Here is a 9,858-nt window from a genome sequence, read left to right on the forward strand (position 1 = left end):
CCAAACTCTGGTCAGGCCAATCACATCGTGTATAGAGTCGGTGGGCGGGGCTTAACATAATGACGCCAGAGTTGCGTTTGCGTGCTACTAGTAAACACAGAAGCTGGCAAATTTCGGTCTTTCGAATCGGCTTTGACAACGACTCTGGAAGACTTGGAGTTAAGCTTTTCTCTGAGAAAAGAACAAAGAACGGCACTGAAGTCATTCTTAAAAATGGAAGATGTGTTCAGAGTTTTGCTGACCGGATACGGCGAATGTTTAATCTATTAACTAGCTCCGCTTCACGTTGCTCTGGTTGGTGTAGCGCTATCCTATCGCGTGCAGAGGGAGTTTGAAAGACAACTGTTTATCCCGCCCCTCGGATTGAGCCCTGTCTATGGAGAGTTTCCAGACCAAACATCTTGATGTGGATCTGGCTTGTCAGGCTAAGTAGTTAAGGAAACCTAATGTAAAGTGTGATCAAATGTCAATTTTCTTTTTGTGTACTACAGTATTGACTTTTCCTGGTAAATTACTGATGAAATCTGTATCAAGAAAGCTCAGTGTGATACACAAGAGCATTCATCTAGACAAAAAATGACATTCTTGTATAGTGTAGAAAACAGCCAGTGTCAACTAAAAAGAAGAAAACACATGTCATTTGTATATATCAAATATTTCCATGTTGAACAAACAAAGACATTTTGACCAGCTGGGTCACACAACGACAACAACACATATTAATAAACTAGGTTTTGGAGCATGAATTAAATGTTTAGGGTGAGTTACAACATTTTACAGACATACAAAAGAGTTCCGATGTTTCTGAAAAATATGTCAAAGCGGTCATGAAAGACTGCAATAGGACATGAAAATGATGAGTGAATGAATAGTTCACCCAAAAATGAAAATAACCCCATCATGAGTTACTCAAATCATCCTAGGTGTATATCTTGTTTTAGAAGAATACAGTCTGAGTTATATAAATAAATAAAAAATCCTGGCTAATGAAAGCTTTATAATGGCAGTGAATGGCAGCCCAAAATTCGAAGCTGAAAAAAGTGCATCCTTCAATTATAAACGTAACCCATACGGCTCCGGGGGTTAATAAAGGCCTTCTGAAGCGAATCGATGTCTTTGTGTAAGAACACATATTTAACACGTCATAAAGTAAAATATCTAGCTTCTGGCGGACCACTTTCTGGAAAAAGCATAACTGGCTATGATGTTGGACATATGTCAGTTTTGCTGTCAATTTTTGTCGTTTTGTAGGGAGATGGAAAGAGAACAAGGGAGTCAAGTCACGATTTAACACCATAATGCTCAAACAGAGTAAACACAAACAGACTGTTTGGAAATGAATTAAGAAGCCTTATGCTACTGTGTACATGTTTCATCAAATAATGTGTGTATGTTGTGTATTCCAGGCTGTTGGTTCCTATCCCAGGTCTCTGAGGTGAGATGCAAAGTCAACTACAGTGATGTCTACTTTGACTCTTCCTGCTGCTCCTCTGTATCTGGACACGTAAGCCACACTTTAACGTGGACGAATGTCATTGCATTAGATAAACAATGTTTTGGCGCTTTCTGGTAGTGTTCATGTCCATATTTAATAAGAGGATCTACCGATGTGGTCACTCTGCTATAAGAAACCTGTGTGAATTTAAGGGGAACTACTTTTATGCACCCACTAAAAAAAATGTTTTGTTAAAAGTGAATGTCTTAGGACAGTGAAGTTCGTTCGGTAACTGGTATTATTTGTTTGAAGATGCCACTTGGTTTGATGTATTGTTGCAGAGTCATTAATCATTTTTACATGTGGCTAAGTGTCTAAATACACTCTTATTTAGAGTTTTGTGTTTTTTTCTCCCTGCAGGATTCTACAGAAGAAACTTTTTGCAATGAAAAGATTCCATGGATGTTAAAGGTTCTTCATGGATGCCAATGCCATTAAATAACCTTTTTTTTTTTCAAGAGTGTATGTTGTCCTCTGTCACATGCACATGCTGTAAATTATTCTTTAAAAGGGCTTTAATGTTACAGAGCTTTCAGTAGTTTTGTGAGTCACTTTAGTCATTTTGATAGTTGTTCGCTTTGTGGTGTGTGCGTGTGTGTGTGTGTGTGTGTGTGTGTGTGTGTGCGCGCATGTCCCATACTCTCAGGAGTGTGGGACAGAAGTGTGGTTTCTGTCTCAGTAATTACTTGGCTTTTCCATGCCAGCATGCCTGGAGACACACCAACACATTCCTACCCCCCCCCCCCCTCTCTCTCTCTCTCTCTCTCTCTCTCTTTAGCCCCTTTGTTAAATATATATGATCTCACTTTTTTCCTGAACACTTCTCAGCTTTCATATGTTGTTAAATGTTCTGGTGACACTTTATTATAAGGTTCAGTTATTAACTATTAACTAGTTGCTTATTAGCATGCATATTACTAGGATACTGGCTGTTTATTAGTACTTATAAAGCACATATTAATGCCTTATTCTGCATGACCTTATTCTGCATGACTACATCCCTTAATCCTACCCAATTACTAAACTTAAATGCTACAAAAAATACCTTACTAACTGTAACGGATTCACAGAGGCAGGATTCAAAAGCAAGTAATTAGTTTATTTGACGGATAGTGTCACAGAAGTCAAAACTCAGAACACTGAAGAAGTCCGGATAAGACAGAGCAGTGAGAGAGGCTCTGTTGGCGACACGGGCAGGCTGTGAGCAGCTGTGACTCGGGAGGTCGGTACAGGTAATCCGGGAAGGGATCCAGCGTTTCACGGAAGGGGGAAACGACAACCAACACGGAGACACAAGGGGAAACATCCAACAACGCTCTGACAAAGACAAGAGAGAAACAGAGAGACTAAATAGGGTGAAGGTGATGAGTTGCAGCTGGTGCAGGTGATCAGCCACAGGTGCGTGATGAGCCAATCCCAGGCTCCGCCCTCACCTACATTCAACACGCACCCAAGAGTGAGACAGGGAATCCATGAACCGTGACAGTACCCCTCCCCCTAGGAGCGTCCCCTGACGCTCCCAGCCGACCTTACCTGTTGATTGTAATCATCAATAAGGGAGTGATCCAGAATGTCCCTAGCAGGAACCCAACTTCTCTCCTCCGGACCGTAACCTTCCCAGTCCACCAAGTACTGGAAACCGCGTCCCCTCCGTCTAGAATCCAGAATGCGATTAACCGAATAAGTTGGTTCCCCATCTACGAGTCGCGGCGGTGGGGGAACCGGGACTGGCGGATTAAGGTGGGAGTGAAAAACAGGTTTGATTTTGGATACATGGAAGGCGGGATGAATCCTCCTGTATGCCGGAGGGAGTTTGAGGCGGACTGTCACCGGACTAATGATCTTGGTGACAGTGAACGGGCCGATAAATTTGGGAGCAAGTTTATTAGATACGGAGCGGAGAGGAATGTTCTTGGTAGAAAGCCACACTTTTTGACCGACGACATAAACGGGAGGCTTAGACCGGTGGCGATCGGCTTTAGCCTTGGTGCGCGCTCCCACCTGGAGCAGAGTCTCACGGGCTCTGGTCCATGTGCGATGACACCTCTGGATAAAGGCGTGAACAGAGGGGACCGCGACCTCGGAATCCAGACTAGGAAAAATAGGTGGCTGGTAACCTACACTACACTCAAATGGCGAAAGGCCCGTAGATGACACTGGTAAAGAGTTATGAGCGTACTCAACCATAGAGAGTTGCTGGCTCCAGGATGAAGGATTCTTGGATACCAAACATCGCAACACTCTTTCCAGATCCTGATTGGCTCTCTCGGTCTGACCGTTGCTTTGGGGGTGATAACCCGAAGACAGACTAACCGTGGCTCCTAGTAATTTACAAAACTCCTGCCAAAATTTGGACACAAATTGGGAACCTCTGTCGGAGACCACGTCCATCGGGAGGCCATGTAACCGAAAGACGTGGTCTACTACAGATACCGCTGTCTCCTTGGCTGAGGGTAATTTGGGCAAGGGAATGAAATGTGCTGCCTTCGAGAATCGGTCCACGACGGTCAAAACGACCGTCTTGCCCTGGGAGGGCGGGAGGGCGGTAACAAAATCTAGAGCGATGTGGGACCAGGGTCTCGAAGGAACAGACAGCGGCTGAAGTAACCCCTGGGGAGGTTGGTTAGATGTCTTACCAACCGCACAGACCGAGCAAGCCAAAACGAAACTGCGAATGTCGCGAGCCATAAGTGGCCACCAAAATCGTTGCTTTATTAAACTGCCAGTGCGGTTTACCCCTGGATGACAGGCAATGTTGGAGCAGTGACCCCATTTGAGGACCTCGGATCTTAACCCCTCCGGAACGAACAAACAACTCGGTGGGCCGCCGGGCGGGGGCGTTACCCCTTCTAAGGCCACTTTGACCTTCGATTCGATCTCCCATGTGAGTGTAGAGATAACTATCTTCTCTGGCAAAATACACTCGGGAGTAACCGGGCGTTCGGAAGCATCAAAAATACGAGATAAAGAGTCGGGTTTGATGTTTTTAGACCCGGGGCGGTACGAGAGAACAAAGTCAAAACGTCCGAAAAAAAGTGCCCACCGAGCCTGCCTGGAGTTGAGTCTTTTAGCAGATCTAATATATTCAAGGTTCTTATGATCCGTCCATACAATAAAAGGAACCCCCGACCCTTCAAGCCAATGACGCCACTCCTCCAACGCTAACTTGACGGCCAACAACTCTCTGTTACCAATGTCATAATTGCGTTCGGCAGGAGAAAGACGATGGGAGAAAAACGCGCACGGGTGCATCTTGTCATCAGAGGGAGAGCGCTGTGAAAGAACCGCTCCTACCCCCACCTCTGACGCGTCGACCTCTACCACGAACTGACGTGTGGGATCAGGGGCGACTAAGATGGGAGCCGAAACAAAGCGGCTTTTCAGTTTGGCGAATACAGCCTCAGCTGTATCGGACCACCTGAACGTCATTCGGGGAGAGGTCAAGGCAGTCAGAGGTGCGGCTAGTTGGCTGAAATTGCGAATAAAACGCCGATAGAAATTGGCGAACCCCAGAAACCTCTGTAGGGCCTTACGGGAATCTGGACTTGGCCAATCCATCACAGCCTTAACCTTGTCGGGATCCATGCGCATTCCCTCCGATGACACGATGTACCCTAAAAAAGGAACAGACTGTGCATGAAAAGCGCATTTCTCCGCCTTGACAAAAAGCCCATTCTCTAGCAACCTCTGAAGCACTCGTCTGACGTGTCGAACATGTTCCTGGAGAGACGAAGAAAAAATCAAAATGTCATCCAGGTAGACATATATGAATTGGTCGACCATGTCTCTCAACACATCATTGACGAGTGCCTGGAAAACCGCTGGGGAGTTGGAAAGGCCGAAAGGCATGACCAAGTATTCAAAATGCCCCCTGGGGGTGTTAAATGCGGTTTTCCATTCATCCCCCTCCCTGATGCGAACCAAATGATAAGCGTTACGTAAGTCCAACTTCGTGAAGACGGATGCTCCCTGTAACCTCTCGAAAGCTGAAGACATCAACGGCAAAGGATAGGTATTCTTTACCGTGATGTTATTCAGCCCTCGGTAATCAATGCAAGGTCGCAGAGAACCATCCTTCTTCCCCACGAAGAAGAACCCCGCCCCCGCTGGAGAAGAGGAAGGGCGGATGAATTTGGAGGCTAGAGAATCAGAAATATATTTCTCCATGGCCTCCCTCTCTGGAATAGAAAGAGAGTATAGTTTGCCCTTAGGCGGAGACTTACCTGGGAGTAAATCTATAGCACAGTCATAGGGACGATGCGGAGGGAGAGAAGCAGCTCGGGACTTACTGAACACTTCCTTCAGGTCGAGGTACTCCGGAGGCACGTTAGACAGATTCACCGTCTCACTCTGAAAAACAGAACGAGAAACAGACGAACAAGCAGACACCAAACAAGACTCATAACATTTATCACTCCACGCAGACACAGAGTTTTGTCCCCAGTCAACCCTTGGATTGTGTAACTCCAGCCAAGGGTGACCGAGGACAACGGGAGCCAAAGGGGAGTCCAGGATGAAAAATGAAATGCGTTCTGTGTGGTTGCCGGAAGTGATCAGTGTAAGTGGTTCAGTGGTGAATGAAATGTCAGGGAGAACTTGTCCGTTGAGTGCGTTGACAGAAATGGTGTTCTTGAGTGCAATGGTGGGTATGTTAAGTTTGTGAGCAAGGGCAGAGTCAATGAAGTTACCTTCCGCTCCCGAGTCGAGGAGGGCGAGGCTGGAATAATCCTGAGCTGCCCACAGCAATCTCACCGGGAGGAGAGTGGAGGATGAGGTCTTTTCCACGGAGATCCCGCCCGACAGTAGCCTTCCTTTTACCGCCGGGCGTGGTCTTTTACCGGGCAGGAGTCTAGCAGGTGTCCGTTCCCGCCGCAGTACAGGCAAAGACCACGGGATCTCCGTCTCGCCTTCTCCTCCCGGGAGAGCCGAGCTCGACCCACCTGCATGGGCTCCGGGTCGAAGGTGTAGCTGACCGCATCCGTAGCGCTGGCCTGAGGGCATTCGACACTCCCATGCTGAGGCTCCATCCTGGACCTCAGCCGACTCAGACGAGCGTCCACCCTCAAAGCAAGATCAATGAGACCGTCAATCTTCTCCGGAAGGTCGATGGCGAATATCTCCTTCTGGATGCGGTCAGCCAGCCCATGCAGGAACATGTCCCACTGTGCCTCCTCGTTCCACTTGCATTCGGCGGCCAGGGTGCGGAACTCGATGGAATAATCCGAGACCGAGCGGTTACCTTGGCGGAGCTCTGCGAGTTGACGTGCCGCTTCTCTTCCGGTCACCGCTCGGTCAAACACCCTTCTCATCTCTGCCGCCAGCGTCTGGAACGAGGAGCAGCAAGGATGTTGGTTCTCCCACACCGCCGTTCCCCAAAGTGCGGCTCGTCCGGAGAGCAGGGTGAGGACGAATGCCACCTTGGATCTTTCCGTGTTGAAAGTCTGCGGTTGAAGAGCGAAAAACAAGGAACACTTGGTAAGGAAGGCTCTGCAATAATTGCTCTCACCGGCATAACTCTCGGGGGTAGGCAGACGTGGTTCCGGTTGCCGCGATGCAGATGGTGTGTGGGGAATCGGCGGTGGGTCGGGCACAGTGGGACCGACGAGTTGTTGCATCTGTTGGGTCAGCTCGGCCACCCGTGCCACCAAGGTGTGTACTGCCTGTCCTGTGGCAGTTAAGTTCGCCTCCTGCTGGTCCAGTCTCTCGTTGCTGCTGGTCAGTAGGGCGTTGATACTCGCTGAATCCATGGTTGGTCAGAGCGTTCTGTAACGGATTCACAGAGGCAGGATTCAAAAGCAAGTAATTAGTTTATTTGACGGATAGTGTCACAGAAGTCAAAACTCAGAACACTGAAGAAGTCCGGATAAGACAGAGCAGTGAGAGAGGCTCTGTTGGCGACACGGGCAGGCTGTGAGCAGCTGTGACTCGGGAGGTCGGTACAGGTAATCCGGGAAGGGATCCAGCGTTTCACGGAAGGGGGAAACGACAACCAACACGGAGACACAAGGGGAAACATCCAACAACGCTCTGACAAAGACAAGAGAGAAACAGAGAGACTAAATAGGGTGAAGGTGATGAGTTGCAGCTGGTGCAGGTGATCAGCCACAGGTGCGTGATGAGCCAATCCCAGGCTCCGCCCTCACCTACATTCAACACGCACCCAAGAGTGAGACAGGGAATCCATGAACCGTGACACTAACTACTAATAAGCAGTAAATGAGGAGTTAATTGAGGGAAAAGTCGTAGTTAATGGGGGGGGGGGGTATTTCCCCCTGAACCCTTCTACTTATGGGGACATTTTTTTGGTCGCCATGAGGAAAACAGCTTATAAATCATGTTTTTTTTTTAAATGTAAAAATGCAGAAAGTTTCTGTGATGTGTAGGTTTGCGCGTTTAAACTTTACTCCCCTGTCCTCAAGAGGAGAAACACATAAAACCCTAGGTGTGTGTGTTAAGAGGAGGGCCTAACCCATGATTCCCTTGATTTCACATCAATGAATCTTTGTCCTTTGTACCACACGGAGACCGTCATTGTTATCATATAAAGCTTATGACTAATTCTACACTAATTCTAACCCTGCCCTAAAAGAAAACTTTCAATCTTGATGTCGCTAAAAGGAGATTTTTTTATCAGCTTTAGCAAAGTTCTGGAGACAATTCTGTTTCCACACTATAGCTAATCCCCCACAAACACACTCTTGGGCAGCTGTCTTTGTGAGGACACATCGGTAATCTCTAGCTCCTTACCCATAAGTGCCCGACTAACCCAAACCCTTAATCTAAACCTACCCTTAACCTTATCTCTAAAATCAAGTCTTAACCCTTAAACAGGTCTTTAGAGGGGTCTCAGAAAGTGAGGACCGGCCAAAATGTCCTCATTTTGTCATCAAATTAAAACTGTCTAAATCTGTCTAACCCTAACATAACCCAACCCTTCCAACACACACACACACACACACACACACACACACACACACACACACACACACACACACACACACACACACACACACACACACACACACACACACAAACACACAAACACACACACACACACACACACACACACACACACACACACACACACACACACACACACACACACACACACACACATGGCTCCTGTTCCTCATTAGGCAGAAGGCTCTTTCATGGTCAGATCCAATAAAACTTGAATGCGTCTGTCTGGAGCAAACATGGGCAGAGAAGCTTATTTGTGTAATTATTGCAGCACAACACCGTAGCAGATCTTCCGCCACCTGCCATGACAACCCCTTCAGCCCTACGGGGATCAACCACGTTACCCCACGTCAGCATGCCCACGTCACTGTTTCAGAGGGAAGTTCAAATAGTATTATATAATGGTCTGTCTGTCCGTCAATCAGTCTGCCCTTAGTCCGCCCACCGCTTGTCTGTCCGCCTGCCTGCAGGATGCATTAAATGGATCAAAAGTTACTGTAAATAATTTTACAGTTATAATTTTTCTTTTAATCTAAATGTTCAATGGCTGTTTTTTTACTTTCTGGTCACCATTTCTCAGCATTTGTCAAGATTTGTCATGTGACACTGAAGACTGGAGTGACAATGCTGAAAATGTATTGTACTTTTGATCAAATAAATGCAGCCCAGTGACCATAAGAGACTTCTTTCAAAAACATAAAAAGAAGAAGTATTGTTTCACATTCGATGTTTGTCAGTCACATTCAACAATCTTTGGATACCTAATTTTATATCTTAATTTACTATATTTTAAAGTGTACAACACATATTCTCAAGTAGTGTGTGAAATCTACACTATGTAACTTTTCCATCCGCTAGAGGTCGCCTATTCAAAACAAAAGGTGTAGTTTGATGACGCCAAGTTTGAGCGCAGAATCTTGGGACATGTGGTCTTCACCTCACAGCCGGTGGGAAAGAATCACAGGTGAGGACTCAAGCAGAAATATGTTCATGGATGTGATTATTAATGTCACTGTAGTGTGAAGCAGAGCAGGACCGAGTGTTGAGGGAGCTGAGCAAGGCCGCTGGAGCGATACGCGGCTGGCGAGCAACAGGACTTTTATTATGACGGGACAAAGTCGCCGGCACCATTTCTGCTTTTCCGGTCATGAGTATAAATTAACACAGCTCTGTTTATCATATTAGATACATTTAATTGTGTTTAAAATGATGTTATGACATTACTCTGTGTGTTCGCTCAGCGGCTGCTGTGACACTTGTTCACACTGCTAAGAGTAAATAAAAAAAACGAGGGTAGCGCAGATATGAGGCAATCGACAGGCGACTCCCTCAGACGTCCCGGCTCCTTGGTTAAAATAACAATTTTCTCACAATTTACAAATAGTTGGAAACATTTGGGATAT

This window comes from Pseudorasbora parva, chromosome 9 (assembly GCF_024679245.1).
Source record: "Pseudorasbora parva isolate DD20220531a chromosome 9, ASM2467924v1, whole genome shotgun sequence".
Classification (NCBI taxonomy): Eukaryota; Metazoa; Chordata; class Actinopteri; order Cypriniformes; family Gobionidae; genus Pseudorasbora; species Pseudorasbora parva.